The 12,041-nt window shown below is 38.1% G+C and overlaps 1 protein-coding gene across 3 annotated transcripts in view; it reads left to right on the top strand.

Moving 5' to 3' along the window:
• Positions 1-12,041, top strand: part of KCNQ1 (potassium voltage-gated channel subfamily Q member 1) — a 363,211-nt gene that overhangs the window by 32,674 nt on the left and 318,496 nt on the right. Inside the window, exon 1 of one of the 3 annotated variants that reach the window (XM_055814329.1) lies at positions 5,481-5,590. The exons of the other annotated variants lie outside the window; for them this stretch is intronic. The gene's annotated coding sequence lies outside the window, so the exon portion shown is untranslated. Of the gene's footprint in view, positions 1-5,480; positions 5,591-12,041 lie in introns of those variants that run through there. 3 annotated transcript variants of the gene reach the window in all.

Genomic DNA, 12,041 nt, shown 5'->3' with positions numbered 1-12,041 from the left:
TATTTACTGTATTTATCTAAGAAATGTTAAGAAAAATATAAATAATACCCAAGAAACATAAAAACCTGAGGCTTGCAGTGGTATCCAGTTACTGCATTCAGTGTTACTTCATGTGGTGGTCATGTGCAGACTGCCTAGAGTGGGAATCTGCCCAGGCAATTGCTTGGAGAAGAAAAAAAGGAATACATAGACTGAGAAAGCTCCCTTCCACTTTTTCTTTCCTTTTTTTTTTTTTTTTTTTTTAATTAAGCGTATCCTGTCGGCTGGTCAAGAAATTAATTCTGCTCCATCAGATTATGAAACAAATGTTATGTACTATGCACAGTAGAGATACTTTGTTATTTTCCCAAATCTGCTGCCAAAGACCTTCCAAGTAGAACAATGCTTTTGTTTGTAGTGACGAAGGTGAAACTGCATAGACAAGTATTCTCCAATGGCACAGGTGCCATTTCAATGATGTCTGTAATCAAACCATGTCCTTCAGGCTTACGCTGTACTTGTCTTCTAATGCCGTTTGGCATTACGGGTGTTCCTCAGCCTTCTGCAAATTTTTAAGTTCTTTCTGTCTTTAAAAACAATATTAGTTATTGAAGGTTTGGTTGTGATATTGATGAACAGAAAGGGTAACCCTTCTGTTTCCAGCTGGTCCTGTGGACTTCAAGGAAATGAAACATGTTACTATTAAAGCTGTTTTTTTGTTTAATAAAAAGAAGTCTTCGTGGTCTGGCCTGAAATTCTGAAGTCTATAGGACTTTCTTAGCCTGTTCTGAAAAAAATCCATTAAAAATGAAGTTGCGCTTTAATCTGGGCAAATCTTTTTGGAAATAAGAAATAAACATTCCATTAAAGCTGCAGTTTGAAAAGGAAGGTCTACTATTTTTGTCCTTTGTAATTTTCTTTTGTCGTGTGGCTTGCAAGGTGACTAGTATGTCCTGAACATTGTAATTCTTACCGTCTTTAGTTAGTTTACCATTTATTGGTTAGCATGGAATAAGAATTCCGAATCTTCTACTTGACTAACTTTGGAGTTTATTAAATTCACTAGAGACTGAATGGTCAAAGGTGATTAGGATCTGTAACTGGAACTACATCTTCAAGAGGGATCAGTGCTTTAAGTTGAAAATCTTTTCAAAAGAATCATGGCTGAGCTCCTGGATGATGAACATGGATACATGGAAATCTGATCCTTACATGCAAGAATTTTATGCGTAACTTGATGCACATGAAGCCTAATGATTTAATTGTAAGGCACTTCTTGTAATGCACTTCCAGAAGTGCCTTCAAAATATTAGACTGCTTTGAATAACTTTCATTATAGCCACACAAATCTTTGTTAAAAAGCAAAGTAAAAAGTTTAGCATTCTTGACAGGGGATTCTATGTCACCACGTTTCTTTGAGCTTTCATCTCTGCTGTTTTCTCTTTTGTGCACTGCCAGCAGAATCTACAGGATGTAGTTCTAAACAATAAATTCCGTGACTGAAAATGAAACAGGTAGAATTAATAGATACCACTAAACAAATTTCTACCAGAGAGTGTCTTACTGAATATGGTGACTGGCAGCCAGATATACACGTGGAAGGATATCCATTTACTGCAGTGTCACACAGGTGGGTGAACTTGACCCTGCAGTTTCCTTAGGGTCTTGGATGCTGCTGGTGATGTTGGTAACACTTGTTTAAAATGTCTAGTAGTTTAGGGCCAAGAATAGTATCTTCAAGTATAATTTTGCCATGAGGTCAGATGTTGCTCAGATGGATGTTCTTAATATGTTGGTAGATCATATCAATACATTTTACTGACACTTTCTAAACATACACTTGACGTGGCTGCTTAATCTCAAGGGCACTGAACTTCGATAGAAAATCATCGTTTTGTATTTCCTGGTAGTTTAGCCATGAGATGGTGACTTCCTGGAGAGAGCTCTTCAAGGTCTGCTTCTCATAAAGGCTTGCACCCCCATACTTACCTTTATGTATTGTAAAGTAACAAATTTATGTTTATAATGATTATTCATTGCAGAGGGCCACATATAAAACTAAGTACATACTTAGAAATACTTAGAAATACTGACACTTTAAAAAAGAAACATGCAGGAAATTAAATATTGTGCACTGTGGTTTAATGCCCTAATACTTCTGCTATTTATAAAGCTTAAATAAGGTGGAATTATTTTGAACCCTAAATTTGAGTAATATTTTTGATATCTTCATGTTGCAGATGTGCTACATGCTTTCCTCTGTGCAATTGAAGCCAGTTCTTATTCAAGCTTTTACGTAGGTCAGGCCTTGCAATGTTAACAATTAACTGGAATTTCATTTATTAAAGTCAATTAACATGCCAAAGAATTAAAATCCTGTTTAGCATTTTTCTGACATTTATCACTCTTTTCAGAAATGTGTTCCATGCTGTTTGCAAGCGCTTGCTCTGTATAATTTGAAAGCCTTAGCAAGAGCTTTAATAGAAATAATTTTATGTCCATGTTAACATTGGAATAGTAGACTATGCAGTGTGCCATCTCCCATGCACTGCACCCTTGCTTCCTCATACTGTCTTGCAATGATATGTCAGAATTATGAGAAATATTGGAAGAACTTAATAATCCCAAGATAAATTTCATCGCTAAGCTCCCCTGCTGTTTCCAGTGAAGATTTGCTTTTGAGCTGGAATCTGCCCTGACCGAAGCCAACTTCAGCAAGCATTTAATCAAGTGCTCAATGTCCAATTGAATTCAGAGGAGGCTAACTACATGTTAAAGGATAGTGTCAAATCATAGCCTTAAAATGATGCAGCTTAGGAACAGTTCTTTTTAAGTTCAGGGAGATGGAATAGCATAAACAAAAGTTCAGAGGGAGTTTCCATCCAAGGCGTCTTTTGCTCTTTCCTTTTGATCGCTTTGCAGCTAGCTGCATGAGTGCACTGACCTTCTCCACTACTGTGGGAGATCACAGGACTAGCAGCAAAAGTTGGGAGTCTTAAGAAAATCCATCAACGTTATCCATTGGCATTCTGAATCTGAGGTCTCATTTAAAATGGCAGAATAACATTCATACATATAGCAAAATATTTGCTAGCTCCTTATGGAGATAGGTTGGTGTTGTATGCCTGACTTTAAAGCAGCTGTGCTAGCTTTCCCCCCCTAAGGCTGTGGCCCATCTTTATACGTGCCACAAAATGTTGCCATCTCTCAGGTCTGCTTTTTGTTAACGAATTTTGATAAATCTTTGCTCCTAAAGTTACCTGAATGAGAATGTGAGATTTTACTACAACATAAATAAGGTTTCTTTCTTCTGCAGTATCAAAAAACAACTCCTGGAAATGTTTAGATGCCTCACATTTTTTAAGAGTGAAAACATGATGTTTGGGCAGCTGAAGTTGGCAATGGCATGAGGTTGACCCATGCTGATGTATTTTCATTGCATAATGTTACAGTAATAAGTATGCCTTTAATTGATGCTAGTTGAGGAAAACAGTCTAAATTAATATACTAACATTTATAATATAAAACATACATTTTATAATCAATTTTTCTGATCATTATAGTAAGTCTTTTAAAATTCCAGCTACAGAAAAGTTTGTGGAAGAGGAAAAATAAGGCACATGTCTGGCAGCTTCAGCAGTGAGGCTGTTACTGTGAGTGCAGGAGGTTTGTGTCTCCACTTAATAGCTAGGGTTTTTGTTATGTTATTTAGAGCCACTGTATTCCTGAATAGGAGCCCTTCCTGTAAGGTTCAGCGTGTTAAGCATCTCACACCTTTGATTACTTCATCTTAACTTCTCTTACAAGGAAGTTCTTTGGTAGTTGAGTGTACAAGTTTGAAGTCCCGTTTTGAAATGAAAGTATTTTGGACTCTAAATCGCCTTGTAATGTCACTTGGATGCAGAATGATTATAATTTTCTTGGACAATTTTCTTTTAATGTTACTTTGTTTTCTTTGGGGCAGAGATTTTTTCCCTTTTCTTTCTTTCTTAATTTTATTACTTTCCTTTAGTATCCTATTCGAAGTTCATGAATTTTTTTCTGTTCAGTATATTGGCTGGCGGGTATGGCTGGAAAAGACAGATGAGCTCAAAGTCAAGTGAGTCTCCCATTTAATGCTCGACAGTTTCACTGGTTTTCTTCCGCCTTTATCAGTTCATTTTAAAAGATGTTACTTTTTTCTGTGAAGCTGGGTTCACTCATGTACTCAGCTTGCTATGGTGACAACATCACAGCTGCTGCTGTAGATTTCAAATAGATTGCAAGTAGAATGCTGTTGGAGGAGTGCTACTGATATACTGAAGTATAAAGTTTCTTAAGATTTTACACTAGCTTGAGATTTTCTCATATGCTGAAACTACCAACCTGCTCTTTGATTACAAATGATTAGTGGTGGCAGTTAAGAAAAACAGTTGACCCAGGTCATGCCATTTTTGCACTTTCAGGAAAACACTTTTTTCTTCAATACAGCTAAACTTGTTTTGCTTCAGTTTCATCTGTGGGTGATTGTATTATCACTGATTCTTGTATTATTTCTCATAAAGTGTATGGTATTAATAAATATGCTAGTGTCTGTGGGGATGTTGAGTAGATTTGCAAGATTTATTTCTGAGAGGTTTATTTATAGATCAAAGTCTTCAAAAATTTTAATGCAATCCAAACAATAATGCAGACTTTTTAGCCCAGTGATAGACAATTGGTATTTCCATAAACAGCTAATGAACATAAACATCTAAGCCGGAGCGATGGAAATAATTATCCTCATCATTTTCAGCCTGGAAAACTGTCTATTGTGTGATGAGGGCATAAAGCTAAAGCTCTTTAAACACAGCATGGATTGCATTTTGGGAATTTAATCTATTTAGGCTTTTTTGAGGAAAAGGCATATTGAGCGTTTCTGTATTTCATGTCAGGTATTTATAGAGATTTTTATATTTACAGAATGATTCTGTCACTGTAAATGTAAATGCTGCCTGTCACTTTCTAGACTCTTTTTGTTTTTTATGAATGAAAACTTCATGAACTTTTTATTTAAATTTCCTCCAGGGACCCTTGAAATTTCCATCATGTTTAGACCTAACTAAGAAAGTAAGGTTACCATAGCTTCCAAGTGTTATATCTTCCCTTCAGCAAAAATTCTCTGGAAATGGAAATATGTCTGTCTGTTGAAATTCTCTGCTTTCACCTTAAGAATGTTAACCTGTCATGTATTTTCTCTTCCTTGTTTCTGAGCTGTGATGCATTGAGTGCCATGTTTCTCTCCCCAACCACCCTAGAAAAGTGCAGCAGAGAACTCAATGTGGAAAAGCTCAAGAGAAGGTAGCAATACTGATTTCTGTGAAAGCATCTGTCAGCTGTACCTTTAGATAATTAAAGCAGAGAATCATAATGGATATGGTGGTGACAGTACTTATCCCAGTCTCAGATCTTTCTCACGGTCTTCCATCGTACTCGCCAGCACTTATGAAAGTGCCTTTCAGACACAGTTGTGTCTGGAGAGAGGAGCATTAAAAGGCATTTGGGGGATCAGGTGAGGGGGTAGGCCAGAGCTGCTCAGGTCTGGTGTCACTTCTGTGATATTTGGAATATATCAAATAAAGCATCTATCCAGGTCAGTAGCTCAAGGTATGATTACTTCTTCCCCATTTGTATGTTCAGCTGTCTGTGGCTTTTTAGTCCCTGCCACTGTTTTACTCTGTTCATAACTAAAGGCAAAGGATGCTGTCAGAAATGTCAATATTGTTTTCCTGTTGTGGAGGGGTTTTAGTGAGCTGGCAATGTGGGTGTTTGTTTATAGAACACATAGAAGTGTAAGCCCTGATTTGTACTGCAGTAAAATTAGCATACAGGTTTACATGAACCAGTAAACTAGTTGCACAATGTTGTGGGATAGTGCCTCTCTCCTCAGATGTGGAGACATCTGCTTTTTTTTGTGGAGACTTTTCCTTTTCTGCTGCCTTGTTTTGCTTCTTTAGGGTAGGATGGCATTCTGACTTGGCTATGTGGAATATCCAGAAGCTGGTAACTAAGCGTAAGCAAGCAGTTCTGTGAGCTGAGATGACCAAGTCTAGTTTTTCTGTTGTATTATTAGATGCATATGCTTTAGGAGGCATGATACAGTGTCCTTTGATCTGTAATTGTAGAGGGAAAGTGATTAGTAGTGGTACTGCTGTGATGAAAGTAAATAGGAAAAAGAAAAAAGAGGGGTAATACATACAGCTCTTGAAAATGCTCTGTCAGAGGAAGCTATCAAAATAGTGTCCAGCCAGCCCAAACACAAGAAGCCATTAGGAGTAAATATTGTTGCTTTTTAAAAGAAATGTTGGGTATTTCAGGAAAGTATTTTCAAGTCTATTTTTTAAAAAATACAGTATTTTACTTAGATCTAGTTAATTTAGATTTGATAACATCAAAGCAGAGCAATAGTTTAGGCGTTTCAGAAGCTGGATTTTAGTCTCAGAGACCTTTTAGTATTTTTCTTTTGATATTTGGATACTAAATTATTTTAAACTCTGCTGCCTTGAATCTGCGGTTACAAGAAAAGTAGAATAGTGATGTGGTGAGCCCTTAGACTGACTATATAAAACTCCACCTAGAAAACAAGATTTCCTAGTATTGTGGCACTCAGTTTCTAGAACGTACCTCTCTCTTCCGCCCCCCCCCCCCCCCCCCCCCCCCCGAAATAAAAACTTATCCAGAACTGGCCAATAAAAGGGAAGTCCTCTACTGCAGTAAGAACAAACTTTTGCTTTCAGTGATGGTGTGCAACTGAGGTATTGTCCTAAGCCCGTGTTTGCATCTTTTATTTGTTTTTGCCTAAATCTGCCTATTGTGTAAAACAGGCAGAGGTCCACCCCAACCCTTGCTGCAGCACAGTGTAAGGGTAATTTAGCCTCAGATCCTTTGAGGACCATTTGCAGGATGCTCCCTGTTCTCTTCCTGGTGCCACCACCACCGAATGACTTGGCCTGGGCAGCTGAAAACCCATGGTTAAGCTCTGCTTATGCTTGCATGTATGCTTAAACCAAGGACAGGCTCAATTGATGGTCAGCTTGAGATGGGTCGTGTGTTAGAGCTGCAGGCAATGAGTGCACAGCAGTGGATGTCTTTCAGAACATGATGCTGGATGAGGTTGTGCTTTGAATGACGGGGTGCTGCAGGACTTGAGCAAACCTGAATGTGAAATTGAGAGGATGAGGACAGCACACAGGACTGTACTGGTTTCCTAATGGGATTTTAGAGTGATAAAAAGTGAAGGTGAGATATTCCAAGCAAAATAAGTTGTGAAAATTACATTTCCTTTCCTGCTTTGTAGTGTTTAATCAAACCACAAATATAAGAGAAATAATAAGAGCACTAATGACTTATTTTTCTCTTGCTAAGCCTGAGGTGCACTTAAGAGGAATTGCAGAAGTTCTCTCAATTCATAGTATTGGGTGAAATCCTTTCCTCATTGTGCATGTGCACTTACAACTTCTGTGGCCGTCATGTTGCAATGTTGGATTTTCTTGTTAATGATCAGGCCCGCTGGATGCTCGTTATGAACGATCTGAGGAGCCTTGATAAATCTTCTGCAGTCCAGCGGTTCTCATCTCTTGGGTCATGCACTTGTTTTAAACGTTGCCTATACTTTTTCCAGTTTCTTACACAGTACCTATCATCTTTCTCCTGTTCAGCCATGCCTGTTCTCAAAGGAAAGCAATACCTTCTTGCAGGATGCAATAACATTGCTTTTTGTGAGCAGTCAACCTTTCCTCTTGAAGCATCTTGATGTCTGGTTTGCATTTCTACTGCAATCATACCGTTCGCCAAGACCTTAAAGGCTTTTCCTGCAATAATTACGATGCTGTATCCTAAATGACTTTTGATTCATTGTGTGCTTTGTGCTTTGGTACAGTGCCCATAATTTAAATTATTTTTACAGACTCTAATTTCCGAGAAGAGCCACGTAAGTGTGCTAGAGGCCTTGCTTATTTAGCTGTGTAGCTAACCTGTTGTTCTTAATATCAGACTACCCTGGATTGTATGTGATCTTTCTTGTACAATAAAACTGCTTTCTCACACAGGAGCTAGAAGATGGTATTTCTTTGACAAGGAGTCAAGGAGCTGGTTAAAAATTATGCCATTGTTTCCTTCAGGAAGCGCCAACTATACTTTGCCTTACAGTTGGAACAAATACGTATTAACAGGAAGCTCCATCTGATAGACCTAAGCTAACACAAACAGAGCATTCGCACTTTGTCTGTTGAAGGCTTTTTTGATGGCAAGTGACAGCTGAGAACAGTGATCTGCCTAGTAGCTTGACCTGTGTAGGACATAACAGAGAGGAAGCGCGTGTTTTACAGGAAACTGTTCTAGCCACTTCCTGGAGGGAATCATGCTTCTCTGCATGAATGCAAGTATACTTTCCCTTCTGCTGGGCATCCTCGTGCTGCAGAGAGGCTGGAAGATGTGAGGGGGCTGTACCCCTCCTTCCTTCCCCTGCCTCAAAAACTAAACAGAAAAAGGTAAGAAAAATCTTTAGGGGAAAACCGTGTGAGGAGCCTGCATAGCCAGAGATGTAAACCCCTACTTTTCTTTTTTTTTTATTAGGACTAAGGTACTTTTTTTTTTTTTTACTTCTTTCGTCTTCAGCTATGGTTTGTTTAGGTTGCTGGTCTCTTCTAACTCCTTGCTACAGTGGTTTTTTAATTTGCTTTTTTCATACTTCACCCTGTTTAATGGATCTAGACCCAAACTAAAATTTATATATTCTCTTGGAAGTGAAACGATTTTCTCCTAAGCAAGTTAGCTGAACTGGTTAGACGGCACAGCTAACACAGTTATTATGCAGTTTTCATTCAAGGATTAGAGAGTTCACAGCCATACCCTGGAAGAAAAATGCATGTGTTAATAGAAATTTTGAAGTTGGCCAAAGGTATGGGCAAAGATTAATTGAAGTACAGGGCTCCTGCTTTCTAATCATGTAGCTTCAGCAGACCATTCTCTTGAAAACAAACGCGCTTTTTTTTTTTTTTTTTAATGGAGGAAGTGATGGAGGACCTCTGACATCCACCAGTTGCGTAACTGAATGCTCATTTAGTCTTCTGTTAGTACACTGGCACTGTTCTCCAGTAGTCTGTAGTCATGACAGAATTCATGTTCAATTCAGACTTGCTAAAGGGTTCATTACAAGACCTATGCATACAGAGTATTTATATGTGTGGATTTATTTAAGGATGGAAGTTTTCTCTCTATGGTGATATCCTGTTTCTTTTTTTGAAAAAACTACCCTATCTGAGTTTTTCACTTTTAAATGTATCTGTTGGTCTTCACACAATGCGATACCTTTATGGTGATCCCATATAATAAATTTCCATCCTGTATTATCTTCCTGGCAATGCTATTTATGATCTAGAGTCCTTCCTTGTCTCTCATTGTCAGCAGTCCTTCATTTGACAAGTTTTACCTATTCCATTTCTAACTTCTACCTTGTATTAGATTTTTTTTTTCCTCAAGCAATCCCAGAATACCTTAAATGAAAGAGCAAGAAAGACCTGGTGTGCCTAGCTGCACTAAGAAATTACTTGATATCAATTAGTATGAATGCTTACTTAGCTGGACCATGGAAATGACTGTGCAGTACTGCGTGAGGTGGTTAGGGATTTATGTTGACTTGTCGTAATATAAACCTGTTCACGTTTTTCATCAGGGAAATCCTGATGAAAATTAAATAAGGAATGACTTTTCTGGCCTGGAATGGGACAGAATACATGACAGAGTGAAAGAATGATCCTCTGTCTTCAGTGTGTGTCTTACATAAAGTTGTCTGTCTAAATCCTCGTTGCAGTAACTTTTTGTTGTCTGTAAAACTGCATGAAAATGCCCTTTTATGATACCATTGGTCTTTGTGTTCACAATCTGCAAAGTAAGTGTCAGTATGTGTAAACCATGGAGATGAAAGATAAAATAATGATGCTGTCATATGTTTTAATGAACTAATCTGAACTGGATATGCAGCAGCATTACAGTTTGCAAATTATGATGATAAAGAGAAGAAGCTGCCCATATTTAATCTACACACTTGTGTCTTTCATTCTCAGTGTCATCCTCCCAGTTCTTTTAAAGCTGTATGCTTAGAGGAAGTTTAACTTTGTTTTTATTACTTTGTTTACTTATGAAACCTATTGCAGGTAAAAGTTAAAGGGCAAAAGAGTGGTTTACTCTGTAAAAAACAGACCCCTACAAAACAAAACACCAAACCCACCCCATGAGTTACAGGATTGGTGAGGAGGTTGCATGGTTGGTGATTGATCATGCATGTGACTAAACAAAGCTGTACACTCAAAGAAAGGCAATCCAGTTGCTCAAAAGTAAAGTGCGGACAGAGGTTCAAGAAGGGCGCTTGGGTAGAATATTACCAAAGACACAGAAGGACCCAAAAGCCTTTTTAATTTTTTTTTAATTATTTTATTACAGAGTATTTCTTTCTTGGTTTTAGTTGTTATCTCCAGTAGACAGAAAGGATGAACTAATTAGCCATTGACCTCATACCAAAAGAAAGAGCACAGATCCAGTAGTTACTAGCTAATGTAGCATTCCCTGTATGCAAGGGCACTGACTGTTGGATACCTTCAAGATTGATAGCTGTAATGAATAAAAGTTGTTCGAAAGAGCAGACTTATGTCAGCTATGACTTATGCTTACATGACATTGGACAAGAAAAACTGGCTGTCTTCCTCAAGGGTTAGAACTCAAGTTGGGTTTATATAAATTGAGCTGAACTTTGCATCTCCCTCCTCACCTTTTTAATGTTTTTGAGGTTTTAGCTTAATTTAGGGCCTAATGACAACTTTTTCCAGGATCATGGAAAGATTCCTACTGAGAGTGTGTAAGAAACACTGCAAGAAGTAATGAAATCTTCCCACATTTTAATACTGGTTTTGATGATGATGGCTGCATGTGCATGAGACTATGCTAATCTGGTCAGTAAGTACTTCCAGCTTGTCTCAAACACCTTTTTGTTTAAATGTTCCTGGTCGTATCACTGGACATATTTTCTAAACTTTTATCGGTTCTCCTACCTGTGACATTTACTAAATGAGCATTGTTATCTCTAAGTAGGAGGTTAATTGTTCCTTTGATCATTCTACACATTGTTTCAAGCCACAAAAAAGACATGCTAATGTTCTTAAACCATAGTTAAACACAGGAAAAAAAGCAGCAACTCTGGGCTGGAGACTGCAAAGTACTGAAAGCTACCTCTAACGTGTCCAGTTTCTGCAGCTGCCACTGAGGTCAGTGAAAAAGCTCTAAGTCTGAATCTGTTCTGAAAGTCAAAATATAGTCTAGAATAATCAGAAACCATTAAATTCACCTTTAGCTCTTAATATGGTCCCTTTATATTGCTAAATATAATATATATACTGGCTGCTCATGTTCACCTGTCAGCTCTGTGATTCTTCCCTGGAAATTCTCTGACTTCTCAAACCTGTTTGAGACAAAAAAAATACCTAAATCTTCTGGCTGACTTCATGGAGTAAGCCAAATTTTATTATTTATTGTATATTTGCCCACATGCACACTTTTGTTCATACAGTCTCATGTAACTCTATCTACACCTGTGTCTGTGCTTTTCTCTGTAATGGCTAGTATAGCATAGACACACATCCCAGGTCTATATACAGGCTTGGTTGTACATGAGCTCAGTGTGTTGCTGGAGGGCTGCACTCCGACATTGTTTAATGCACGCTGAGACAGCTCCACTTCTGGGAATGACTCCACCAGGTCTGCAGTGCCTCTAAAAACCGAGCTGGAAAGGCAGCCACAGAAACTGGCTTCTAGTAAGGCAGTGCTGGCTCAAGGGAAACAAGTTGCCCTGTAATAGTCTACTGAAAACTTGGTGCATGAAAGAAAACATCTGTTGCTTTCTAAGTATTAGGGTCGATGCTGCTTTGACAGTGCTTTCATGGGTTTGCATACAGAAATGCAAAGATGATCAGACCGTTGGTGTTAAAAGAAATGTTGCACTGTTAAATATGAGTTAATCTCAAAACTAAGTATTTTTGACTGTATCTACTGAA

This window comes from Falco peregrinus, chromosome 9 (assembly GCF_023634155.1).
Source record: "Falco peregrinus isolate bFalPer1 chromosome 9, bFalPer1.pri, whole genome shotgun sequence".
Lineage (NCBI taxonomy): Eukaryota > Metazoa > Chordata > Aves > Falconiformes > Falconidae > Falco > Falco peregrinus.
The sequence above is the reverse complement of the archived record's forward strand: the minus strand, read 5'-3'. Positions and strand labels throughout refer to the sequence as shown.